The sequence below is a fragment of the Idiotropiscis lumnitzeri genome, unplaced genomic scaffold, assembly GCF_059441095.1.
Source record: "Idiotropiscis lumnitzeri isolate Australia: NSW breed Sydney's pygmy pipehorse unplaced genomic scaffold, RoL_Ilum_1.0 HiC_scaffold_282, whole genome shotgun sequence".
Classification (NCBI taxonomy): Eukaryota; Metazoa; Chordata; class Actinopteri; order Syngnathiformes; family Syngnathidae; genus Idiotropiscis; species Idiotropiscis lumnitzeri.
In genome coordinates, this window is record NW_028283820.1 from 54,438 (window position 1) to 81,098 (window position 26,661).

Below are 26,661 nucleotides of genomic sequence, written 5' to 3' on the forward strand. Positions count from 1 at the left end.
TGGTAAAATCTTCTCCCATAAGTCACATTTAACAGAACACACAGTGGTGAAAATCCTTTTTCCTGCTCAGTTTGCGGAAAAAGTTTCTCTCAAAAGGCAAGTTTAACAAGACACACAAGAACTCACAGTGGAGAAAAACCTTTTTCCTGCTCAGTTTGTGGAAAATGCTTCTCTGAAAAGTCAACGTTAACAAGACACACAAGAACACACAGTGGAGAAAAACCTTTTTCCTGCTCAGTATGTGGAAAATGCTTCTCTGAAAAGTCACATTTACGATACCACACAAGAACACACAGTGGAGATAAGCCATTCAGTTGCAGCGTTTGTGCTAAAAAATTCACCACTAAACAGCAGGCTGAGAGACACGATTGTGATGGAGAGAATATAGGGCTGAGCAATATGACCTAAAATCAATATCGCAATAAAATGAGCAATTTTACCTCAATAACGATGAATCACAATAAATTTCAGTCCGCGGACCAAAATCAAAATAAATGCAGGAAATACATAATAACTGTTTTCTTTATTGACCAAGTGGTACACATTACTTTCAATGGAAAATAAAAGTACAAAAATCATGTGTAGAAGCCTTCCAAATATCTTACTTTGCATGACTTGAACAATGTCACAAAGAACAGGAGAAAAAGGGTACTTCTCGCAAAATCTTCTCTGCAAATAGATTTTGCCAAGATGCTGTAATGCCATGTGCAAAGGCGCTAGTCGCCTGTAAACAAAATGCTAAATAAAATGAAAAAAAATTTCAATGGAATGCCAATGCCAAATAAACAAGTGTACTTCATCAGGAAAATGTGCGGTCTCGAGTACTCCGGTGCGCAGTTGCCACTTGTCGTCAATGTCATGCACAGTCGGGCTCAAACAGGGGTCCATGTTGCGACTCGACCACAAGTCGGATGTGGATGCAAAACGCTTGACATGTCTCCGCTCCCGTCCCGATGTTGTCCATATCGGGAAGTACGGTTTGCAACAAATATTTTCGTACCTCTTGTCGACTACTTTTATGAGGCGTTTAAATCTTGTGCGCTCCACTGTCGCTCGAGGAGCTACATCTTTAGCTATGTGCTAGGCCAGTGTTTTTCAACCTTTTTTGAGCCAAGGCACATTTTTTTCATTGAAAAAATCCCGCGGCACACTACCAGCTGAAAATGTGAAAAAAAGAGTTTTTTAACATTGAAAAATGACCTATTAAAAGTCTTGAATATGAATCAAATAAACAAAGAATAAAGTATCGTAAAATCTTTCACATTTATACTCAGTGTGAAACCTGTGCCTGTTTGGATGAACACAGAGCTGATATATTGGCAGGAATCAAAGTATTAATTCCTCTGCCACGAGTGAGACTTTTTTTGATTTAGCCACAAGTTCAGCGACGTGGTAGCTAGCTTTAAGGGCTCTCTCGCTTACCTTTGCGGTTTTTCTCATGAAAGTTGCTTGTTTCTCCGTGTGTTCACTCAGGCGAACAAAATACGTCACATTTTTGTTTTGAAGTAAAGGGCGTTTCGTTTGGAGATGGCGTTTAAGCGTGTTTGGGACCAGAGCGCCGTTGGAGAGCTTTTCACCACATACCAAGCACAACGGAGTCGGTGTCGTTGCATCTCCGGTAAAAGTAAATCCAGATGAAAGATAGCTTTCGCTGTATTGCCTCACGGCAGAAACTTTGCAGGTCGTCTTTGCTTTTTTTTTTTTTTAACCTCCACTCATACTAGGGCCTTCATCTAGGTCTGGGTTTTGTCCAGGGTCCAGTTCAGAGTCAGCATTTTTTTTCTCTTCAAAAACATATCCATTACTTTCACCGTCGTTCTGTTATCCACTTTTTTCATTCTGCTATCCACTTCTCGCTTGTCTCCAAGCACAAGGCAATTCACTACCTGCTGCTGCTGCCGCCACCTACTGGTTTGGAAGAGTACTACATTTTACTACTCAACTCTGCAGGCGCTAGACCGCACAGGTACACAAATTGAATAATTTCCCACGGCACACCTGACAATATCTCACGGCACACTGGTGTGCCGCGGCACAGTGGTTGAAAAACACTGTGCTAGGCTATCGCGTCCACCTCTTAGACGTTCTCTCGTATGGTGTCGCCTCCGTTATGGTCCAACCTTGCTTCTCACTTTGAACTTTTAGCACAAGCTCCAAGTCAACAACATGGTTGTGTTGTGGGTGGTGAAAAAGAAAAGGTTGGACGCGCTGTTTCAGGTGCTTACGACGCACTTTGTAGTTCGTATTCTTTTGCTCAAACATGGTCTTTTTGGAACCCAAAACATTTCTTAACGACAGATGTCGGAATTTCTTTTTGGGACAAGCGAGACAGGAACAATTTCAACGAACATTACGTCGTCTTCAGCCGTGTCAGCTGCTTCTAGATTTGAATCGACAGCTACGACCACGTCGTCAGTTTTCTTTCTTGTTCAGCTGGGTGGAGTCACATGACTACAGCCGCTCAAGCCGTCTTACAGGGGCATGAACATAGCTGCAGACTAAAAGGACTTCTTTTTTTTTTAAACACCGAATTAACCGACATGAGCAAAATGATTTTATTAAATTTCGATCACGGTAAATTTTCGGTTTATTGCCCAGCCCTACGAGAATAGCAGCGATCCTTGAAGCTTAAAAAGACAAAAAAAAACCTGAAGGAACTGACTCTTCGTGGTAAGATGTAAATGTGATTTAGAAAATATGATATATTGAATTTTCAAAGCTCTTTTATTGACACAAGGCCAATGTGATCAGTGCATTGTGTCTGAGTGATGATGATTTTTTTGTGTTTACATCAAACATTTAAATGAAATTAATTGCCTTTGCCTGGAACAACATTTGTTAACGTTATGCTTTTCAGTTGTCTTTTAAATCGTACCTAATGGAAAAGGTGTGAGAAGAAACTGGGCTTATGAAATCGGTTCCTTCCACAATCATCAATAAAATCACTTGTTCCACTTGCTCAACTGGCCTTCATTACGCCGTGTGAAAAGGTGAAAAACTGAACTAGAAGTTGAACTATAAAAAGAACCAGAAAGAGAAACGCAAATAGTCTCAGTTTCTCTCAATGGCTTTAGTATGTCAGGAGTTGGCAACTTGATGGCGACTGGAGTCAACGCTGGTTGTCACCACGGACGAGATGATTCACATCACGCTGTTCGTTGCTGCTGCTGTCTTAATTGAACACTGGAGGTCACCTGCCAGCATCCTTGAATTTCACCGGCAGATATTCAGCTATCCCACGTCTGACCCCAGATTGTTGTGGAATTTTCAGCAGTTAGGGAAGATCAATGAGATAGTCTGGAAAATAAATGTTCTTTTGAGTCAGTCTGCAGAGTGATCTCAGTGAGAGAAGTGCGTGGGAAGATACTGACGCACACAGGAAGAAGAAGATTTATTTGACAGGAACTGCGTAATCTTAAAACAAAAAGATACTTTTTCTGCGTTGAGCCTACTTATCAGTCAAGATCGTGTTGTTTTGGCTTCACAAAGAATCCTCTCGTACAAGAAGCGAAAGGCACTTTCTTCAAAAGCAGGTGGCCACAATAAATAACAAAAACCTTACTTGCAAAATAATTGTCCATAATATTAAGATTGAACAAAATAGTGACACAAATATTGAAAAAGTAAATACAGTCACGATTAAACATTGAATACTAAATTATTACTAAAACAGTTCAATGAATCTTGAAATAAATAATGAATCACCGTAGTTTAATGAATACTGAAACGAATAATGAAATATTTAAGTTAGTTAAGTTATAAACACTTAAATCATTTTTTAAGACTCTAACATTTAGAGAATAAAACAGTGATGTATTTTAATTTAAAATTCGCAACCACGTCGCTGGCGAAAAACCCTGTAAAAAGGCAAATATGTTGATATAAATTTTCACTTCATCATGTCAACTGTTCATAATAGAGAAATACATTTGGAATACTATCCAACCAACAACATGGTGTCAGATGTGAAAACAAAACCAGTGTGGCAGTTGAAATGAGCACACACGACTGACTGTGAACACGTCTTTATTCCAAGACTGCCAACAACAAAATAACGCACAATCACAAATTCGCGCCAACAAACATTCACATGAATACGCCCCCAAACGGGATGCCTGCTGGGTGAGAGGCATGGTCCTAATGTCCGCCACACCAGCAACAAAAGTAAAATTCAATACATGTCTCAAGTTCATATTTGGGAACTAAAATGTTTGTTCATGTGCATCTTAGGTTTTTCTCTATGTTTAGAAGATAACAATGATTTGCATCGCAAATGGCGACATCTGTCGGTGAGTTGGTGACAGTGCTCCACACAGCCAGCAGCCAATCATATCACAGCGGGGTGTGGCCTGATCTTCCGCTTTCGTGAGGAACAGGAAATCCTTTCAGTGGGACTTTCTTTCATCTCGTCGAACAAAGAGAAGCACACGAGTTATCGCCAAGCAAAGACCAAGTGCGGATTTTTTGGAATTATCATTTGAAAATGTGTGCTAGAACGACATCCAAGTGCAAAGAAGAACTTTGTGGAATAAAAGAAGAGAACGAGCAACATCTTCAACTGCTGGGCGAAGTTTGCAACCAGCCTCGTGTTGTGCCACACAAAGCAGGTTTGTACACGTCTTACTCTCATTTGCTTTGTAAAGAACGACTTTCTATCGTTAGAAATATGCATCCCAACATTAAGTTGTTTGGGGAAATGTGTTCAAGGTTATTGCCGTTATATTTTTAAATGTTGCCTTTTATTTGCCAGTTGGCTGAACATTTGTTTATGCCAAATGAAATCAGTGCAGAAAATAAATGCCAAAGAAAAAACAATAGTGGGGGGTGAACTCCATGTTTTTTTTCCCAGTTTAAAATTTGAACTGATTATTTAACATTTTACATATTCCGGTTTTTAAATGGTGTGAAACAAATTAAGTTTGTCCACTGTTGGAGTTGAGCCACCGAGAAAATGAGAAACATTTAGTAAATGAATCTTCAAAGCCAAATTACTCCAATGCCTGTTCGTTTTTGTACTCAAGAAGAAAAGGGTCAAATCAAGACTCAACAACAACTGATTAGGGTTGCGATATTTTAGTTTCTTCGATTTCTGGAGTTCAGGAAATAGTATCTGGGCGTCTTTTTCTTAATCTGACGAGAAACTGTACTCAGACGAGTACAATCGAAAAATGGCGCTCTGATCTCAGCCCAGCCTCAGATTTTATAGGAGGTTTTCTATGTCAAGGGTCATGTAGGTTGAATCGGTCGTCCTTGCTCCTTCCACGTCCAAGGCTCACCTTCTCAGGCAGGCGGCAATCTCTCCGTCTCTCCTGCTCACATTCCCCTGTAATCTCGTCAGTGTACAGATTGTGTGGTGTATTTTTTCCCAGATCAGATTATGTTTTTGGTGTTCTTGATCGCGTCCCTGTGACGCCCTCCCCTGCCCAACTTGATATGTTTGTATCTTCTATGGCCTATGTGGAGAATGTGTTTTATTGTATTTGTCCATGAAGTGCTCTCTGGTTTGTCATCAGTTTGACCTGAGCAGACTGAATCTGTTTGTTCTGAATGAGAGTGTGGGTCATGAAAATACTATGTGTGCAATTTTGAGGTCTTACATTTAAATTTAGTCATATAAATTTAGCATATGAATGCATCAGTAAACACCATGACTACAATCCCAGTCAATCTCATCTATGCACTGCACTTCTACTTTCATTTGATAAATGCTTTTTGTTTAATCAATGTTGAACATATTCAATAAATATGAAGCTGCTCAATTAAATAATTGACCTTCTGTCCCGTAAGTGTTTAAAATGATGCCAGCAATCATAATACAATCCTTCAATATTCATGTCAGGTGTGGCCAATCCCGATAAGAAGGGAAGGCTGGAGAGAGGGGACACCTTTCCCTTTTTGCTTTTTGGGGAGACTTCTTTTGACATCAGCACGTGACAAAAATAACCAAAATGGCTGTGTCAGAGAATTTTTTTCCATCACCAATTCTGCCATGCTCGGCGACCTGTCCGGAGGGAAGCTGAGCCAGACCCACACATCAACAACAAAATATACCACATTTTTGGCATTTTGCTCCATTGAGGGTCTCAGGGTGCTGGGGCGCAGGCGTTCAACAGCCGGCCGGCTGAACTTTAGGTTGAGATGCTTTTACTCACAATGGGTGTTGTGCGCCTGTGTCCAAGCGGTCGGGGCTTTTGGGGTCGTTAAAGAGAGCTTGTGCATGTGGGTCTGCTGGCTGATTGGTCATGGAAAATGTCCCTGTGTTAGTTTCAATTATTGTTTTAACAAGAGGCCTCTATAATGATTGATTAAGACATTAAAAGATGTCAAAGTAACCGCACTGTGAAAGAACATACGGAAATGTATAAAAAAATAAATAAATAAATGAAAAAAATATAATAGGAACTAAGTAAATGGGGACTAGCGCGGGAGAAATGTGCAGAAGGTAAAGAAAAGAAAGGTCTAGTGGTTAAAGAGATGAGAACTAAGAAGTGTAAAACTATAGCTATAGACAACATAGTCGTGAATAAGCTCAGTTTGAGCACAGACCCTGGCCAGGGTGTAAATTTTAGCGGGAAAATTATTAGCTGGAAATAGAAATAATGAAGAGAAGCGCGCTTCCACGAATCGTATGAGGCACTTTGTGGCATGGAACACAGTAAGGATCGAGGCGTACCGTTGTGTGGAGAGCTGTTCAGATACGTACCCTGTGATTACTCGTGTTCTGGTCGGATAATTCTGTCAGGGTCTTGCCAGCGAAACGCTGGGAAGAAGGTGGCAGGACTCTCCAAACGCGGACACAGGAAAATCAGTTTAACAAAGAGTGTTTATTGATTCACAATAGTGGAAGTCCAATCATCAATTAAGGCAAATATATCTATCTTAGCATTACATCCGTCGATAAATCAGGAGAAAACACAAAGCTCTGGCGGAGAAAAGCTCACACCAGGAAGGAGATAAACGACGGAACGAAAAGCGCTTGCACAGGCAAGGAAAAGGAAAAACGATCAACATAAATAGCTTGCCAAAAGGGCAAGAGGGAAAACCAATTGGAGAAAACGAGGAACAAAAAGAGACAGGGCAATAGCTTGCAAAATGTGGAACACAAAGAGATCGCAAGAGCAAAAATGCATGAACAAGAGAACAATCGATACCAGGGTCATGAACGTGAGCAGTGCAGGAAAATTATCCGACGCCGGGCAGTCAGTGTAGGTGGCTTAAATAGTGTGTGTAATTAGTCAGTGGATGGATGTCAGGTGCGGCGCCAGTGGGCTGGTCTCCCGCTCGTGATGACGCGGGCGGAGTCGGTCGTCGGAGGAGACGCCCCTGCTCAGCTGAGAAACATAAACAAAAGTGCACATGGCAGGGAGGTGACGAAAACAACAACAAAACAGGCGTGACCGGCACGGGTCACGACAACCGGGGGAAGCAGTTAATCCAGCAGCCGACGCATGCAGCTCCCATTGCGTCTGCTCTTTCCGTTTCCGCTGCTCCTGGGCCAGGTTCTGGTGACGCAGTGCCACAGCAGGCTTGTTGTCCGCACCTGCCGGTCAACAAGGTCACGTAACAGAAGTAGGGGTGGTTATAGACATGGGTTGTGAGTGGGACGTGCTTTTGCTGTGGGTTGTGGGGTTACTGGGTGATGAGCGGTCCAAACCGAGCCACTTCCTGAAATGTGCCATCCTGTGGTCCAGCGCCATGCCAGTCACAAAGAGCTCCACTAGCACGGGGGCGCCATCGCTACCCCCTCCTCCGACAACGCTTCTATGGCTTCCAAATGCACACTTGACGCCTCAACCCGATTGGGACCCCATTCCACGATAGGGGTGCCCGCGGAGCCTCAGCATTCAACGACCGGCAGGTCTTGGCATTCCGGTGAATGATGGACAACAGTTTTTGATGGTGGAACAAGATATTCCACGCTTTGCAAGCTTGATGAGCAACAATACTCTCATGCTTGTGGGACTCTTGAGATTGGCCGAGTCCCTGCCCTGGACCAAACCCGCACCTGTGAAACACTGGAATTCAAGTGGGACTGAATTTCCAGAAGGGACTGAATTTGACTGTGCACATCCGCCGGGGGAAGCATATGTTGTCCTCCGTTCCAGCAGATTAGGCAGCTCTGAGACCAGGGTGGTGTTTCAGCACCCATTACGAATTCCTCTGTTATGGAACATTTTCCGAATTTCTCGGCACTGTGGTAGACAATGAATGGGTCACTCTGAAGCGAAAGCTCTGTTTGCGTCTCTGCCAGAGGGGTCGTGGACCCGGGGTCTCACTGACGTTGTGCTCTGCTCCACAGCGTCTCCAATTTGTTTTTGCTATATCTGCGCCTTCCCCATTTGACAGAGTTAATGCCGGCACACCTTGGGGGCAAAGGGGGGCATTCCGGCCATAATGGCTGGGATGAGGACTGCACCGCTCTTGGTTTCCTCCACATCCTGGAATGGACTCTTTCCTGTGGAAAATGGATTTCATTGGCATCTCTGGTGCTCAATTTTTGTGTGGAGTGTGTCTGCTTGTTGTATTTCAGGTGAAGTGTAGATGGAGTTGGATGCAGACTGGAATCTCACTTGGAGCAAGCGACGAGGAGGACTCCTATGAGGGTCATAAGATGTGGACGTGATAATCTGAAACAATACTGTTTGCAAGAGCTCGTCGGTGACAAGGGCTTGGCATCTCTCGAGGGAGACGATGCCATGGGATTCTCACGCTGGAGCGTGGCCTCAACTATGTTTTTGCATATCATTGGACTCGTGTTTTTGTTTTGTGTGTTTATGTGTCTTGTCCCATCATGCATTTATTACGCTGTGGATTTATTCTGTCCTGTAACGGTGTTCCTTCATCCTACTTGACCTGTGAATATAGGTTTACTAGAAAGTGTTAGAAAGGATCTCACCCTTTTTCCCCACTCTTTCGAAGGGGGCGGGGGGTTTTGACGAAGGTTCAGCGAAGCTTTGATGCCTCCACATGGACTACACTGGAAATTGTGAGTGTTACTGCCGGTTTGCTTAAAGATCTATCATTGCGGGGGAAACTCCTTTGTGACCGAGATGGTTGATTTGGGATTTTTTGGAATTATTGCTGGATTTATGTGTGGTCTTGCAGGAGGTGTTAGAGTGACGCCACGGAGCAATTTGGCCTTATTATACTTAGTTTTCCGAGTTAAACTACCTTTATGTAGCATGCCTTGAACATGATTTAGGTTTTAGTCAGTTAGGTTTCCAAAATTATAGACAATGCATTAATAAAAAGGTTGGAATGGGATTTTTGGTGACATGCTGGTGTCGTTTTTGCTTTATCAGGACAAGATTGCCTCGAGGGGGGAAATATGTAGTGTATTTTTCTATTCACTCTTCTGAACATTTTAGGAATTCTCTTAAATAACTATGAGGGAATTGGAGTCTTAAGAAGTGACCAGTCTTTGTGTTGAAATTCCATTGTAAACGAGATACTGTCCAAAAGGTTTGACCAGCTTTAGGTGTGGAGCACTCGAGGTGATAGAAGCAGTCAGGATGGCACCAGAAGGTCACTTGAAATAGCAACCACATCTGCTCTCGCCGTAGGGGGCTTTGGGGGCAAAATCGTACAATGACAATGCATATGCAACAAGGTAAAGTTCGACATTCATGTCCGGTGTGGCCATTCCCAATAAGAAGGAAAGTGAGGGGACACCCTTTCCCTTTTCTCTTTTTTGGGGAGACTTCTTTTGACATCAGCATGTGACAAGAATAAAATCTCTTTCGAACCAAAATGACTGTGTCAGGGAGGTTCTTTCCATCACCAAATCTGTCATGCTTGGCGACCTGTCCGGAGGGAAGCTGAGCCAGACCCACACATCAACAACTAAATATACCACACAGGTTAATAGAAGGTCACAAAAACATGGACCTCTTAAACAGGAAAACGTGAGTTCAGTGGTAACAGAGTTGTGTCTTTGCTGGCAGTTTAGCAGGAAGTCACAAAAACAGATGCACGCCTTGAACCGTGTTTGACGGGAAACCGTTCGCGTTTAACAGAAGTGTGACCCAAAAAATGTCTTGTAAGCTGAAACCGTTCGAACAACAGGAAGAGTGTGGACGGGTGTGATCAAGTCAAAGTGTTGATGTTTTTCCATTCTTTATGAGTTGACATATACAAATTGCTTTGCTGTGCTTCAATAAAACGCCGCACAGGAGCGGGAACGCTTTTCTCTTTGGCGGACTGCTCCTCGCAAGTGACAAAGACAACCTTGGCTGGGTGATTCATTTGTGCAGGCTTGTCTCGTTTTTGACAATAACTTCTCTGACATATCTTGTTCAAGCAATTCCTTAAGGAATGATTCGACCTGACTCTAAAAATTCTGCACACTGCGGCAAAAAGATCAATGAAAATTGATGAATTTTAGTGGATAAAACACAAAGGGTTAAGTTTTTTAAAAAAATCAAGTACGTATTGGTCTTATTTATGAACTTTGTACTGGCTTACAATGGTCTTAAAAAGGGAACACGTCACAACCCCCTTTTCTACCAACAAGCCCAGGAACATTTAGTTCTATCTCGAAATGCAAAATGAAATACTTGTAAACATATTTCACTTGAAGGATTTCTTTTCTATCAATGACATTATGTTGCGATGGCCCCCATTAATAAGTTAGGGTCCCACAACAGGTGTTCCATCAGACGCACACAATAGCCTGTGTGTGCTAACTTCATCTCGCTTCCAGAAACGTCTGTGACTTTGTCCAGAATGAAATCGGGCATCAGCCGCAATGTGCTTCCTTTTTAAATGCTCGTTTATCACTGTTGTGCTGCTAAAAGGAGGTTTACATCGTAGGATGTCTGTGACCATGTCAGGAATGAAATCGGGCATCAAAAGGGAGGTTTACATCGTCGGACGTAATTTTGTGAAATGCCCCCATGGTCCGGTCCAAATCGGGGTCGCACGCATTGCTCCGTATGCGGCAGGCATAAGTCAAGGTAGCACGGTAGAAACAATATAAGACAAAGTTGCCGCCTGAGCTTTGACTTGACCAAACCAAATTTGTCTTTTTGTGTCCTGCAGACGTCAGACAAAATGATCTCCGTTCTGTGAAAGAGGAGCCAGACTTGACTCACATCAAAAAGGAGGAGGAGGAGGAGGAGATCAACAAGTCACCACTGAACGTTTTCCCTATAAAGAGTGAAGATGAAAACAAGGGTGAGCGTGAGGACAACAGAGGGGCGGAGCCTCCAAGCCACAGCTTTATTCATCACATGACAACAGAAGGTGATGCAAACCACTGGGGGCCATCACAAGCACATAGTGAGGACACATCATCAGATGCTCATGACAATGATACTAATGATGATGATGATGATGATGATGGGCAAGCCAAAGGTGAAAGGGCATGTCACACTGACAGTTGGGTATGTTCTCAGTGTGGGTAATCATCAACTTCAAAGTTGTCTTTAAAACGGCACACAAGAACACACAGTGGAGAAAAACCTTTTTTATGCTCAGTTTGTGGAAAATGCTTATCTGAAAAGTCACATTTACAAATCCACACAAGAACACACAGTGGGGAAAAACCCTTTTCGTGCTCAGTTTGTGGCAAATGCTTCTCTTGAAAGTCTAATTTAGTAAGGCACACAAGAACGCACAATGGAGAAAAACCGTTTTCTTGCTCAGTTTGTGGAAAATGCTTCTCTCAAAAGGCACATTTAACAGAACACGCAAGAACACATAGTGGAGAAATACCTTTTTCCTGCTCAGTTTGTGGAAAATGCTTCTCTGAAAAGTCACATTTACAAATCCACACAAGAACACACAGTGGAAAAAAACCTTTTTCCTGCTCAGTTTGCGGTAAATGCTTCACTCAAAAGTCTCATTTTGTAATGCACACAAGAACACACAGTGTGGAAAAACCCTTTTCATGCTCAGTTTGTGGCAAATGCTTCTCTCGAAAGTCTCATTTAGTAAGGCACACAAGAACGCACAGTGGAGAAAAACCGTTTTCTTGCTCAGTTTGTGGCAAAAGCTTCTCTCGAAAGTTTGATTTAACAATCCACACAAGAACGCACTGTGGAGAAAAACCGTTTTCTTGCTCAGTTTGCGGTAAATGCTTCACTCAAAAGTCTCATTTTGTAATGCACACAAGAACACACAGTGTGGAAAAACCCTTTTCATGCTCAGTTTGTGGCAAATGCTTCTCTCGAAAGTCTCATTTAGTAAGGCACACAAGAATGCACAGTGGAGAAAAATCGTTTTCTTGCTCAGTTTGTGGAAAATGCTTCTCTCAAAAGGCACATTTAACAGAACACGCAAGAACACATAGTGCAGAAAAACCTTTTTCCTGCTCAGTTTGTGGTAAATGCTTCTCTCGAAAGTCTCATTTAGTAAGGCACACAAGAACGCACAGTGGAGAAAAACCGTTTTCTTGCTCAGTTTGTGGCAAAAGCTTCTCTCGAAAGTTTGATTTAACAATCCACACAAGAACGCACTGTGGAGAAAAAACGTTTTCTTGCTCAGTTTGTGGAAAATGCTGCTCTCAAAAGGCACATTTAACAGAACACGCAAGAACACATCGTGGAGAAAAACCTTTTTCCTGCTCAGTTTGTAGGAAAGGTTTCACTCAAAAATCAACTTTAACAAGGCACGCAAGAACACACGGTGGCGAAAAACCCTTTTCCTGCTCAGTTTGTAGAAAGAGTTTCTATCGTAAGTCGCATTTAAAGACCCACACACACTGGAGACAAGCCATTCAGTTGCAGCGTTTGCGCTAAAAAATTATTTTCTAAAAATGGTGCTGAGAGTCACAATTGTGCTGGTGAGAATTGCAGCGATCCTTGAAGCTTAAAAAAAAGACAACAAAAAACTGAAGGAACTGACTCTTTGTGGTAAGATGTAAATGTGATTTTGAATAAAATATGGTAAATTGAATTTTGCAAAGCTTTTTTATTGACATTAAGCCAATGTGATCATTGCCAGAATATCCATTGTGTCTGAGTGATGATGATTTGTTTTGGTGTTTACATCAAACATGTAAATCAAAATAATTGCCTTTGCTTGGAACAACATTTTTTAACATTATGCTTTTCAGTTGTCTTTTTAATTGTACCTAATGGAAAAGGTGTGAGAAGAAACCGTGCTTATGAAATCCTTCCACAATCATCAATGAAATCACTTGTTCCACTTGCTCAACTGGCTTTCATTACGCTGTGAAAAGGTGAAAAACTGAACTAGAAGTTGAACTATAAAAAGAACAAGAAAGAGAAACGCAAATCGGCTCCGTTTCTCTCAAAGGTTTTGGAATGTCAGGAGTTGGCAACTTGATGGCGACTGGAGTCAGCGCTGGTTTTCTCACTGTGTTTGGCTGGCTCGTATATGTATGGTCCATTGAACAAAACTCAAACTCTTCAAATATCCCCTCCCATACATTTAATATTTCACTTTCTGAATAAATTTCTGACTGGCTAAATACACTTTCTAGGTTGAGCTCTATCAAGCGTTTGGCGTTTGTTGCTAAGCAGAATCTCACTTCGGAAAAAACGTATCATTTTGTCAAATATACCAAATATTTTTTTTCATGCTATATTATATGTTTTTTATACATTGGATCATTTATATAATGAAATAGGGAAATTTTAAAATTGGCAACCACTTACAGACCTAATTCAATTAATATGAAATATAAAACATTTTATAACTATTGAACTCATTGAGAAGAGTCCTAATCTTGAAATAAATATTGAAATACAAAAAATACTTACATATTCAATAAATTCAATTACCCAACTCCGGATGAGCGGCAGAAAATTGCTGGCTGGATAGAATAATTAAAATTGCATACATATTCAAATTAACAAATATGTTAAGAAATAATCAAGAGTGAAATAAAAAGGTTTAAATTAATATTTATATAATTTAAAATAATTGAATAAATATTGTAGTACTAAATAAGCAAGCTTAAATATACATTGAAAAAAATAAAAAAAGTCGTGTATTTTTAAATGGCCTAATATAGATATGAGAAGTCATTCTCTTTATGAAACTATGAAGGGACTGGAGCTCACAGAAGTGACAAGTCTTGGTTCTGAAGTTCCGATGTAACCAGATACTGCCCTGAGAGAAAATGGGCCTGAGCATTGTTTATGGTGGGGGCAATTCTCTCGCCAGGTCAGTGACCTTCCAGGGTATGGAAGTAATTTAAGGTGGTCACGAGTAGACTGGTCGTATCAACGGGGAGACGCATATGCTCTCCCTCTGGGGGACTTTTGGAGGGAAATCCCGAAGACTAGCGGGATGGGAATGCATATGCAACAAGGGAAAATTAGATATTCATGTCCTATTTGGGCATTCCCTGTAAGAAGGGAATGTCTGAGAGGGGGCTCGCACGTTTTTGGGGAGACTTCTTTTGACATCAGCATGTGACGAGAATAAAATCTTTTTCGAACCAGTTCTTTTCCATCACCAATCCAGCCTTGCTCGGCTGCATCTCCGGAAGGCAGCAAGGACCCACACTTCAAAGACAAAATATACTACATATTGAAAGAAAAATAATACTCAAATATTGAAATAAGCATAGAATTGAATGAATAAAAAAAAAAGAAATAAATACCTCCTGGAAAATATCATTATTTATCAACATTTGTCAACATTTTTCTTTCTTGCACATTCTTAAACAATCGTAATTTTTTTTTACTTTTAATTTTTAAGTTACTTCAGTGCATTTCATACCTGGCCTTCAGTGAAGTCCTACTTCGTCCTACTTGAATAAATCCCCATCAAAATACCATCATTTATGACACCACGGCTGGACAAATAATATCCAGAAACACTTACGCACCACTGAGTGAGTGTTGGACGATATAGCTTCTCTTGAAAGGTCCGACTTGAAAATGAATCCACAAAAAAATCCACAGGACCTTTTCAAACTTGTCTTTATCTTCGGGTTCATCATAAACAAAGGTGTTGAATACCTCGATGGCCTCGGCTCCGGCATTGGTTCGCAAAAGGGCTATTTTTCTTTCGTCCGCTCTGTTTCCGACTCCCACGGCGGCAGGGTGGAGCAGGAATTGTTGCTTGAAAGCCCGCCAACTCGCGTCCACATTTCCCGTCATTTTCAGCGCTTCTGGTGGCCTTACGGAGTCCATCTCGCGTCAGTCCTTTTCTTGACCCGCGACCTGGTACCATGTAACGTTCTGTCTTCTAAGAAGTCACGCAGGTAATGTGATGCTGCAAGCTTGTGTGTCTTTATTTACTGACTTGCATTCTCGTCTATGTGCAGACACACTTGTTCGTCTGGTAACCATTAATTGCACTCAATCACCTTTTTAAACTTGTTTGTGAAGCTTGTATCAGGCACTTGAATAAGATATTGTAATTAACGTAGACCCACCAAATTTTATATCTATTTCAATTCCCAGACTGTTGTAAAAGCTTTCTTTGTGTCAGGTTCGCCGGTAGGCGAGGAGGAGGTGGACCCAGAGGTGCGAGGAAGCAGGGAAAAGGGTAAACTAAAGGGAATTTATTAAATTAATCAAATGAGGACAAACAACATGGCGTGGACAAACAAACGTGGCAGGGTGCAAAATGACTAAGACGAACTAAACGTGACTAAACAGAACAAAAGCCGAGGAACAAGACAGTGACAAAAACCAGGGACATGAGAGGGAGCGAGAGCAAGAACATGGCCGTGAAGGAGATCAGGGAGCGGTCGTGACAGTCCAAACGGAGTAATGTTCCGACAATGAGTTGTTGGGATGAGGTGTTTATATAGTCCAGTCATTAGGAGTGCGGATGGGCATCAGCTGTGTGAGCTGACGGGGAACAGGTGCGTGGCTGGTGAGGAAGGAGTGCTGAGGGGAAACGCCCCACTCAGCTGAGAAAACAAAAACAAAGTGCACATGGCAGGGAGGTGACGAAAACAATAACAAAGAACCCTGTCATGCCCGACGCGGATCATGACAGTACCCCCCCCTTAAGGGACGGATCCCAGACGTCCCAAAAAAACAAACACGGAGAAAAAAAAAACACAAAAAAGGAACCCCAAAATTGTCCAAGAACGAGGGTGGGCGGAAGGGGTCGGGAGGTGGGACCAAGGTCCGCGAACGAGACCGGTCTGGCGGATGTCCAGGGGGCCAGACCAGCGAGTCCCGACGGGGCCATTCGGGCGGACGTCCGGGAGGCCCGATCAATAAGTCCACCCGTGGCCATTCAGGTGGACGTCCGGGCGCACCCGAGACAGGAACGTGGAGCGGCGGCTGGTCATCGAGCCCCGCCGAGACAGGAACGTGGAGCGGCGGCTGGTTGTCGAGCCCCGCCGAGACAGGAACGTGGAGCGGCGGCTGGTCCTCGAGCCCCGCCGAGACAGGAACGTGGAGCGGCGGTGGACCGTCGGACGCCGCCGAGGCCGTGACGAGAAGCGGCGGCGCATCGTCGAAGGCCGCCGAGGCAGAGTCGAGAGGCGGCGGCGTGTCGTCGTCCACCACCGAGGCAGGAGCCAGGAGCGACCGTGGGTCGTCGAGCGCTGCCGGGGCAGGCCCTTGCGACAGGCGCCGTCGGATCCTTGACCGGAAGCGGACGCGGGACAGGCTCCGCCGGAACGTGAGCTTGGGGCAGACGCACAATGCGCTCCGCCTGAACGCGAACTGGGGACGGACGCACAACGTGCTCCGCCTGAACGTGAACCTGGGACGGACGCACAACGTGCTACGCCTGAACGTGAACCTGGGACGGACGCACAACGTGCTCCGCCTGAACGTGAACCTGGGACGGACGCACAACGTGCTCCGCCTGAACGTGAACCTGGGACGGACGCACAACGTGCTCCGCCTGAACGTGAACCTGGGACGGACGCACAATGTGCTCCGCCTGAACGTGAACCTGGGACGGACGCACAACGTGCTCCGCCTGTACGTGAACCTGGGACGGACGCACAACGTGCTCCGCCTGAACGTGAACCTGGGACGGACGCACAACGTGCTCCGCCTGAACGTGAACCTGGGACGGACGCACAACGTGCTCCGCCTGAACGTGAACCTGGGACGGACGCACAACGTGCTCCGCCGGGACATGGACTTGGGGCAGACGCGGAACGTGCTCCGCCGCAACATGGACTTGGGGTGGACGCAGGACGCGCACCACCGGAACATGGACTTGGGGCGAACGCACGACGTGCACCGCCGGAACATAAACTTGGGGCGGACGCGGAACGTGCTCCGCCGCCACATGGACTTGGGCCATCGGCAGGGCGCCGGAACGGGGCTCAGCAGCTGACGAGGAGCCGAGACGGGGCTCAGCAGCTGACGAGGAGCCGAGACGGGGCTCAGCAGCTGACGAGGAGCCGGGACGGGGCTCAGCAGCTGACGAGGAGCCGGGACGGGGCTCAGCAGCTGACGAGGAGCCGGGACGGGGCTCAGCAGCTGACGAGGAGCCTGAACGGGGCTCAGCAGCTGGCGGGGAGCCTGAACGGGGCTCAGCAGCTGGCGGGGAGCCTGAACGGGGCTCAGCAGCTGGGGAGGAGCCAGAGTGGGACTCTGGAGGCTGCAGCGGACGAGGAACCGGCACGGGGGACTGCCGCTGACGAGGAGCCGGCACAGGGGGCTGCCGCGAACGGGGAGCCGGCACAGGAGGCTGCCGCGAACGGGGAGCCGGCACAGGAGGCTGCAGCTGACGAGGAGCCGGCACAGGAGGCTGCAGCTGACGAGGAGCCGGCACTGGAGGCTGCAGCTGACGAGGAGCCGGCACTGGAGGCTGCAGCTGACGAGGAGCCGGCACTGGAGGCTGCAGCTGACGAGGAGCCGGCACTGGAGGCTGCAGCTGACGAGGAGCCGGCACTGGAGGCTGCAGCGGACGAGGAGCCGGCACTGGAGGCTGCAGCGGACGAGGAGCCGGCACTGGAGGCTGCAGCGGACGAGGAGCCGGCACTGGAGGCTGCAGCGGACGAGGAGCCGGCACTGGAGGCTGCAGCGGACGAGGAGCCGGCACTGGAGGCTGCAGCTGACGAGGAGCCGGCACTGGAGGCTGCAGCTGACGAGGAGCCGGCACTGGAGGCTGCAGCTGACGAGGAGCCGGCACTGGAGGCTGCAGCTGACGAGGAGCCGGCACTGGAGGCTGCAGCGGACGAGGAGCCGGCACTGGAGGCTGCAGCGGACGAGGAGCCGGCACTGGAGGCTGCAGCGGACGAGGAGCCGGCACTGGAGGCTGCAGCGGACGAGGAGCCGGCACTGGAGGCTGCAGCGGACGAGGAGCCGGCACTGGAGGCTGCAGCGGACGTGGGGGCGGCATGGTCTGTGCATCTGACGTGGAGGCTGCAGCTGGCCGGGCGCAGCAGCCGGGCCGGGCGCAGCTGAGACGGGGGAACTGATCCCTATCAGCCTGCCGCCATAGGGAACCAGGGGAACGGGAGACACGAGGTACCGAGGCTACAGGTGCTGGTGAACGTGAGCTATGATGCGCAAGGGGGACGTGACAAGGTGCGGAAAGCGACAGTGGACGAGGTGTGCGACGTGACTTTGGACGAGATGGACGACGCGTGGTGGAAGAGGAAGTGGTCTCGGAAAAACCAAATGAAAACGGTGTTAGGAATTGTTCAGGGGGAAGAAAGTGACTGATCTGTGCTAAATCCGGGTTACGCTGGGCGTCTAACTGATTATATATATACTCGAAGTCATCTTCGTGGTCCGAGTCTACCAGAACGTGAGGGGCATAGTGCTCGAAATCATACTCATAATCGGGTTGGATTGAAAAGTGGGATGGTGAAAAGGTATTGTGCTCAAGGTCTTCATCATAGTCCGAATCAATAATCAGGTGAGGGGGTATGACAGGGAGGCCGTCGATTTTAATACCGTGACACGCGGAGGAAGCAACAGACGAGGTACGGGGCTGGTCGGCAGGCTGATGAGGGCGGTTGTCCGATCGGCGACGACAATGACGTCGCCGAGAGCTTCCCGCAGGGTCCGTAGTTGGTCGGAACATTCTGTCTGGTTCGCCGGTAGGCGAGGAGGAGGTGGACCCAGAGGTGCGAGGAAGCAGGGAAAAGGGTAAACTAAAGGGAATTTATTAAATTAATCATATGAGGACAAACAACATGGCGTGGACAAACAAACGTGGCAGGGTGCAAAATGACTAAGACGAACTAAACGTGACTAAACAGAACAAAAGCCGAGGAACAAGACAGTGACAAAAACCAGGGACATGAGAGGGAGCGAGAGCAAGAACATGGCCGTGAAGGAGATCAGGGAGCGGTCGTGACAGTCCAAACGGAGTAATGTTCCGACAATGAGTTGTTGGGATGAGGTGTTTATATAGTCCAGTCATTAGGAGTGCGGATGGGCATCAGCTGTGTGAGCTGACGGGGAACAGGTGCGTGGCTGGTGAGGAAGGAGTGCTGAGGGGAAACGCCCCACTCAGCTGAGAAAACAAAAACAAAGTGCACATGGCAGGGAGGTGACGAAAACAATAACAAAGAACCCTGTCATGCCCGACGCGGATCATGACACTTTGAATATAATCTAGACAGTGGGATCCTCACAGGCATTGCCCCCAGAAACAATTTTCGAACGTATACATTTAGTTTTGTCAATAATCACCACAATCCAGAAGTGTTGGTTCGCAATAATGTCTGAATGATATCCAGCTAATATGGCACAATGTTAGAATTTGGCTTTGCAAGATGGGCAAATTATTCCTGAATTCAAGAAAATGTAGTTCACTGAGTTCAAATATCTAACTGTTTAGAGATTATAAATTAAGCCCTGAGCTAACGCTCCAATTTTGACCGTTCTTTGGCAAATCTTTAAAGCAAGCCAAATTAAATAGTAACCATTTATGATAAAAAATAAATAAATCAATAAAAATCCCAAAACTAGAATTACGCAGATACCAAATTAAACAATTTTTTACGGGAAGAATAGGTGCTCTCCAAGACGTAGACAGCTCCAAGACCGCTGCAGTCTTCACCTCCTATTGTCTCCCGAATGCTTCAATCCATCAAGATAAATGTTCATGTGTTCTGTCGACATTGGGCAGACAAGGGCTTTTAAAACCACAACAGGAAACGAAATGTTGTGCATAAAACATGCCTAAATGGTTATTTGAAAAGCAAAACTTACTTAATAAAATGACCCAAATACAATTGGAAACTGCCTCGCTGACAATGCAGCGAAGGCTGCAGCCCAAAGCATGACCTCAAAGTCGGCACTGCATTACTATAAAGGAAAATGAACACACACACACACACACACACACCCACCCCCACACACCCACACACGCAGCAAATCAACTTGACAATTTGATATCACGCCAGGAAAAATACACCACTAATTGAATGCACACATTGGGGGAACAAAGGTGCAAACATTGCTGAGGACAGGATCAGCAAATTGGCAGATGGCAAATCCTGGCTGCCTAATTCATTGATTAGAGGAATAAGATGATTGACACACGAGCAGATAGTCGTGTGTCAACAGAGGGGAAGTATGATAAGAAATTGTTCCCACATACAGACTTTTCAACAAAAAAACTTTTTTTAGACAATGTGTTATTTGTTTGAGATGCAATGTTGTTTGGTTGTAATTAATGTTATCAAAATGGGTTAAGTTGTTCCAACAAGATATGATGATGCTAAAACAGTTGGAAAAAGTGTTGTGTAATCAAATTATCCTGACATTTGGACTTTCAAGAAGTGATTTGAAGTGAAAATGATGCATTTTGTGAATGATGTTGTAACGAAATGGGACACTAATGGAACTAATGGAACTATAAAGGCCAGACTTATCAAGGAAAAAAAAAAAAGACAATGGCCAGACTATTTTTCAATCACAGCAATGAGGATAGTGCCAGCCGAAGGAAGGACACTATCCCCTTTTGAAATCCTATATGGCTTCACACATGGACTCTCAGGTTCATCAGAACCACCAGCGACTGGCACATCGGTCTCAGTCCACATGAAAGACATGTTTGACTGACAAAGATGCAAAGACACAATTACTGGTCAGTGTGTTCTGATCCACAGAGAAATCACGTCCGCGTGGGAGACCAAATCTTCTTCAAGGTGTTGAAACGACTTCGTTGGGACAAGTGAATGCTGAGATGGCCCTTGCCAGATGATGGCAGTGACCCCGGCGGCAGCAAAGGTCGCGGGGCGTGGCGACTGGATCCACCAGTCGCAGTGCAAGCTGAAAGGCCTAGCAACGCGAATCCCTCGAACAGGAGTCCACCTGAGTCACAATCTCGGACCACACGCACATCAGAACCACACAACCAGCCACAGATACGAATGTTGGAGCCACAGAACAAAAGGATTAGATATTGTTTGGACATTAATGACGTACATAACAAAATTTCAGCCTTGATTGGAGAACATTATTGCATTTAAATTTTTTGATAAAAATGAAACAATTATTGATGTTATGATCACTATGAAGAATTTGAAAGAGACAATATATGGGAATGGTTATAATTTTCATTTTTGTTATGTGTAGTCTGTTCATGTTGCATTATTTTTATGACAAAGAGGATGGTTAATCGCATGTTTGTTGCCCAAATGTACCATTACAACCTGATTGATGTTGAGAATGACGAATTCGAACTGGACAATGACGAACTCGAACTGGACACTAAAACGTAAAAACACATGGACCTTTTACACCTGCCCCCTACACGTGCACACACACACACACACCATACATGAAGATCCGAGAGCCAAAGACAGCTGTCTCCTCTTACAACAAGGCAAGGGGCCTTCATCAAGTCACCCCAGGGACAAGCTCTGCGTGGAGACAATTTTATTATTTTTCACTAGGTATATTGAAATGTTTATTTATGTTTTATTCCCGAGTGGTCATCAGACCATGAGGTTCTCGTTTTGTGCAGAGGGGAATTTTTCCCTAATGAGAGGTTTTCGCCCATCCACTGATCACTGTTGTATGATTTCACTATGATGATCTGTCTTAAAGCCATAAGGCCATGATTTTTAAATCCACAACAGGGGGGAAATGTAAGATGGGCTGAGGATAGTTAATCAGTTTGTGTATTTATAATCATGTTTTTATACACTCATTCATGTTTAAACACACACACATAGACACTTACTTGTTATTTTAGCACACACGCACACAGACACTGTATCCTGATGATGTGTATAGTTAAATTGACCTTTACACTGTGAGTTGTGATTCTCTGCCTGCTAGAGTTACTGATGATTAGTTATTGATGTTTTCTGTCTTCTGTTGATTAGTTCAGTCTAAAACAGACCACCGTTGTTAATTAATCTCCTGTATTCTGGTGATTTAGTTTAGGCTAAACAGACCTTCATTGTATTCTAATTTCATGTGATTCTTGAGTCAAACTAATAAAAGCCGAGCCGGTGAGAAGAGGGGGAGAGGAGTTACATGGAGCGGCTGCGAGCAGGCGAGCTGCTGCTCGCGGCCTCTCTGTCCCACTCTTTTCCCCCGCCGGCGGTGAAAATGAACAACGGTGTCTGGTTCCTCCTGGCCATCCAGCTAGCGTTTTATTTCGGCCGTTACATTTAGTAAATTATTTCAGTAAGCCCTCCCAAAAGGTTATTTAAACCTGACATCAAAGTAGGCAAGGACTGGCTCAGCTGTCACAGTTCTCTTTCGATCTTGCCATTCTTCGTCATGTTTTGTTGTCCACTCAAAGACTACGTTGTGATGCAGCAGCAAACTTAGGGACTTTGTTCTTGAAGAGAGGTTTGGAATGAACTTGCCCCGGAAGTTTATCATCCCCATTGCTCGCAGAAGTCCTTTTTTCTCAGTTGGAACTGGCATGTCCAGTATTGCTTGCACTTTGGTTCTGTCTGGCACCACTCCATCTGCTGTGAGCTTGTCTCCCAAGAATGTCAATTCTGTAACTCCAAACAGACATTTCTCTCGTTTTAGTTTAAGTCCATTAATTTTAACTCTTTGTAGCAGTTCCTCAAGTCTCTCATTGTGTTCTTGTTCCGTGTTTCCCCAAACAACCAAATCATCAATGTACACACGGGTTCCTTCCAGACCTTCTATGATTGACTCCATAGCTCTGTGAAAGAACTCAGGCGCAGACTTTATGCCAAATGGCAGTATAAGAAAACAGAAACGCCCAAATGGTGTGTTGAAGGTGGTGTACCTGCTGCTTTCGGTGTCCAGCTTGAGCTGCCAAAATCCATGCGATGCATCTCATTTGCTAAAGGACTTAGCACCTGCCATGTCACTCAGGATTTCTTCACGCTTGGGAATCTGATAATGTTCTCTTATCATGTTTTCATTCAGATCTTTGGGGTCGAGGCAAACACGTAACTCTGGGAAGTTCCTCTTTTTAACACACGTGATGGAATTTACCCAGTCGGTGGGTTCTTCCACTTTCTCTCTGACTCTTATTGGTGTCATTCTGCTCAGTTCCTTTTTTAATCTCTCTTTGAGAGGGGCTGGAACTCTTCTCGGGGCATGTACTACAGGTTTAGCATCTTCCTTGAGCTGTATTTTGTAAGGACAAGGTACGCTACCTTTGAAGACAGAAAAGTATTTGTTCACTATACTCTTACTACCTTCACTCGGCAACACTTTGTTCTTTTTATTGACATCCTTGCTGTTGATTTCGTAAATTCTTTTTATCAATCCAAGCTCTTCAGACGCCTTGTCTCCAAGGGTTGACTCCAGTCCACTTGGCACAATTGTGAACGTTAATTTGTGTTGTCTTCCCTTTGCTGTCACTTTTAGCCTACAACATCCCTTTGTTTTTATTGGCTGATTGTTGTAGGTTTTCAATTTCACGGCCTTGTCTGTGACTCTTTCTGGTTTCTCTTCAAGTGATTTCAAGTCTTTTTCATTAATTTTGTTTGCTTTTGCTCCTGTGTCAATTTTAAAAGTAACAAGTGTCCCATTGACAAGCAGTGGTGCAATCCATTTATCTTCTTTTACTGCATTAACAGCTTGCTCTGGGTCTCCTCTAGTTTGTTGTTGCACATCGCTTTCGTCATATGACACGATTTTGATGAAAAAAGTGTCACTTGGGTCATCACTATCATCTGTGTCTTCCTGCACGTTGTGCACTTTCTTTTTGGTGTCGCACATCTTAGCATAGTGATTTTGCTTTTTACACTTAGCACATGTTCTCCCAAATGCAGGACACCGTTTTGGCTCGTGCATTTCTCCACACTTTTTACAGCTGAATGGAGCTTGATCATTTTCATTGTTTTTGGTCTTTTTCTTGAATCGCAGTTTACCTTTCCTCGTCACTGCCTTCACGGACTCTGTTTTTTCATAAAATGGCGCTGCTTGGAAAGTTAGCACGTGCTGCTTTGCTAGCTCGTTAGCTTGGCAAGTCTTTATTGCACTTTCCAATGTTGGGTCGGCTTCCCTCAACTGCGTCTCTCTTAGTTTCTTTTCGTTAGTCTGATCCCTTATGATTGAGTTTTTCAGATCACCAAAGTTAGACTTAGCTTTAATTTTGAGATCGGTGAGGAAATTGTCAAAGGACTCACCGCGCTGTTAGAGTCTTGAACAAAACACGTATCTCTCATAAGTTTCGTTTTTCTTAGCAAGACAGTTTTCATCAAATTTTTGTAGGACCGTTTCAAACTTGTCTTTATCTTCGGTTCATCATAAACAAAGGTGTTGAATACCTCGATGGCCTCGGCTCCGGCATTGGTTCGCAAAAGGGCTATTTTTCTTTCGTCCGCTCTGTTACCGACTCCCACGGCAGCAAGGTAGAGCAGGAATTGTTGCTTGAAAGCTCGCCAACTCGGGTCCACATTTCCCGTCATTTTCAGCGCTTCTGGTGGCCTTACGGAGCCCATCTCGCGTCAGTCCTTTTCTTGACCCGCGACCTGGTACCATGTAACGTTCTGTCTTCTATCTTAAGAAGTGACGCAGGTAATGTGATGCTGCAAGCTTGTGTCTCTTTATTTACTGACTTGCATTCTCATCTTTGTGCATACACACTTGTTCGTCTGGTAACTAAACACACATCAGGCAATACTGCCAACTACTGACTAATGATTTAACTGCTATCATTACAGTTACTTTACGTTTGACATCAAACCACTTCGTCGTGATGACGTCAGACATTTCCGTGTTCCTTTCATTTTATGTTTAGATACTTAATGGTTGCAATACAACATTTCTGTTCATTGCTGCTGGCTCTCCACCCAAACGCAGTCAGACTTCTGTTAAACGTCGAGCGTACATAGAAACAATTCATTTTAGCGATTAGCGCGCTTAGCACCTCCTCGCCTCCTCGTTTAGCACGCTACTTGTTCGTGGAGTCGTTTATTAGCCATCACGTATCTTGTTGCTGCTCCTGTGCGCGGACTTAGATATAGTTCAAATAAAGTCCGTTCTGCTGCGGCGCAAGAAAGCTTAGCGCAGGGCGTTTAAGTAGCGGCAAAATAAATCACTTCCAGGACAACCAGCGACAGGCCGACGCTATATATATATTTTTTAATCAGTACTGCGTGAACTAGGGGCACAAACAGCTTTGACGAGCTCAACGTTGTCTGAGATTGCCTTTTTCGGTCCCAAAACTATGCATCGTACAGCTGGACTACGGCGGAAAAAAAGCATGTTCCCCAGGGTCCCACGCGCCCGCCTCAGCATCGCACCGCGACCCACTATTTGAGAATCACGGCTATAAAGAGTGAAGATGAAGACACGGTCTACTGAAAGATCAAGTGTGAGGGAAGCTTGACCCACCGTATATTGAGTAATAAATCTAATTTAAGAAGGCTCACGTTATTTATTTATTTTTTTTATCACAAACTTCCTAGATTCCTATTTCTTTTGGCTTGACAGGACGCGGAAGTTGTTCGCCTCCGTAGGAGTGCTCATCGTAATAAGCTTGCGCAACTTTTACTGCTTCGACATACTTTTTTATACTTTTTATTATTTTTTGTATACAGTGACTGTTTTAAATTTTTAACCTACAGGCACACTCCCACCGGTGAACCGGCCAACTGTCAAACAACTGTCAAACAGCTAGCATACTTCTGCCTCAGACTAGCCGCTGCTAGCCCGCTGTGCTAGCCCCGGTCACCGGACCCGGTTCATAATGGGACAGGATGAAACAAATAAAACAATCTCTGACCTGAGAGAGGAAGACCGTCGTCTGACGGAAGAACTCCGTCGAAAAGAGTCCCTCGTCGCGTCTTTCACGACCCGTTTCCCACAACTCTCCGCCGTCATTATGAATAGGCAATCCAGCGAAATCACAGCGGTGAGTATGACAGAGGCTCCACTGACGGACATGGTGAGATGGGATCCAGCTACCTGCCCAGGCCCATCCTGTTCAACACCACTCCATGGTACCACCTGGGTCGAGGTGGCATCCCGCAGCGAGAGGAGCAGAGAACCATCTCCCTGCCCTCGATTGGTCATGAGGAATCGTTTTTCCTCCCTGGCAGAGGATTCTCCCGCTGCCACTGCTGCGCCCCTGCGGTCGGAGACGTCAGCCGTAGCATCTGACCCCAGGGCTGGGGTCCCACGTGCTCCTTTGAATTCTCTGCCGCTCATGCTAAATTCGGCCGGAGTGGGTAAGTCCACGCGTGGCCCGGTCGGCCGTTCTCGAGTGGGGCTGCTCAGGGACGCAGTGTCCCGGCACACGAGTGGGCCACAACATCGGCACCACTCACCAGTCCCGTCCTCAGTTGCCACCCGGCCTGAGGAGCACGATTTAGGACAACGAGGTCGGGATTCTCTTCACAGA

At 45.2% G+C, this 26,661-nt stretch overlaps 1 pseudogene; it reads left to right on the forward strand.

Annotated features, from left to right (window-relative positions):
• Positions 1-36: 36 nt before the first annotated feature.
• Positions 37-26,420, forward strand: LOC148314490 (uncharacterized; annotated as a pseudogene).
• Positions 26,421-26,661: the final 241 nt, after the last annotated feature.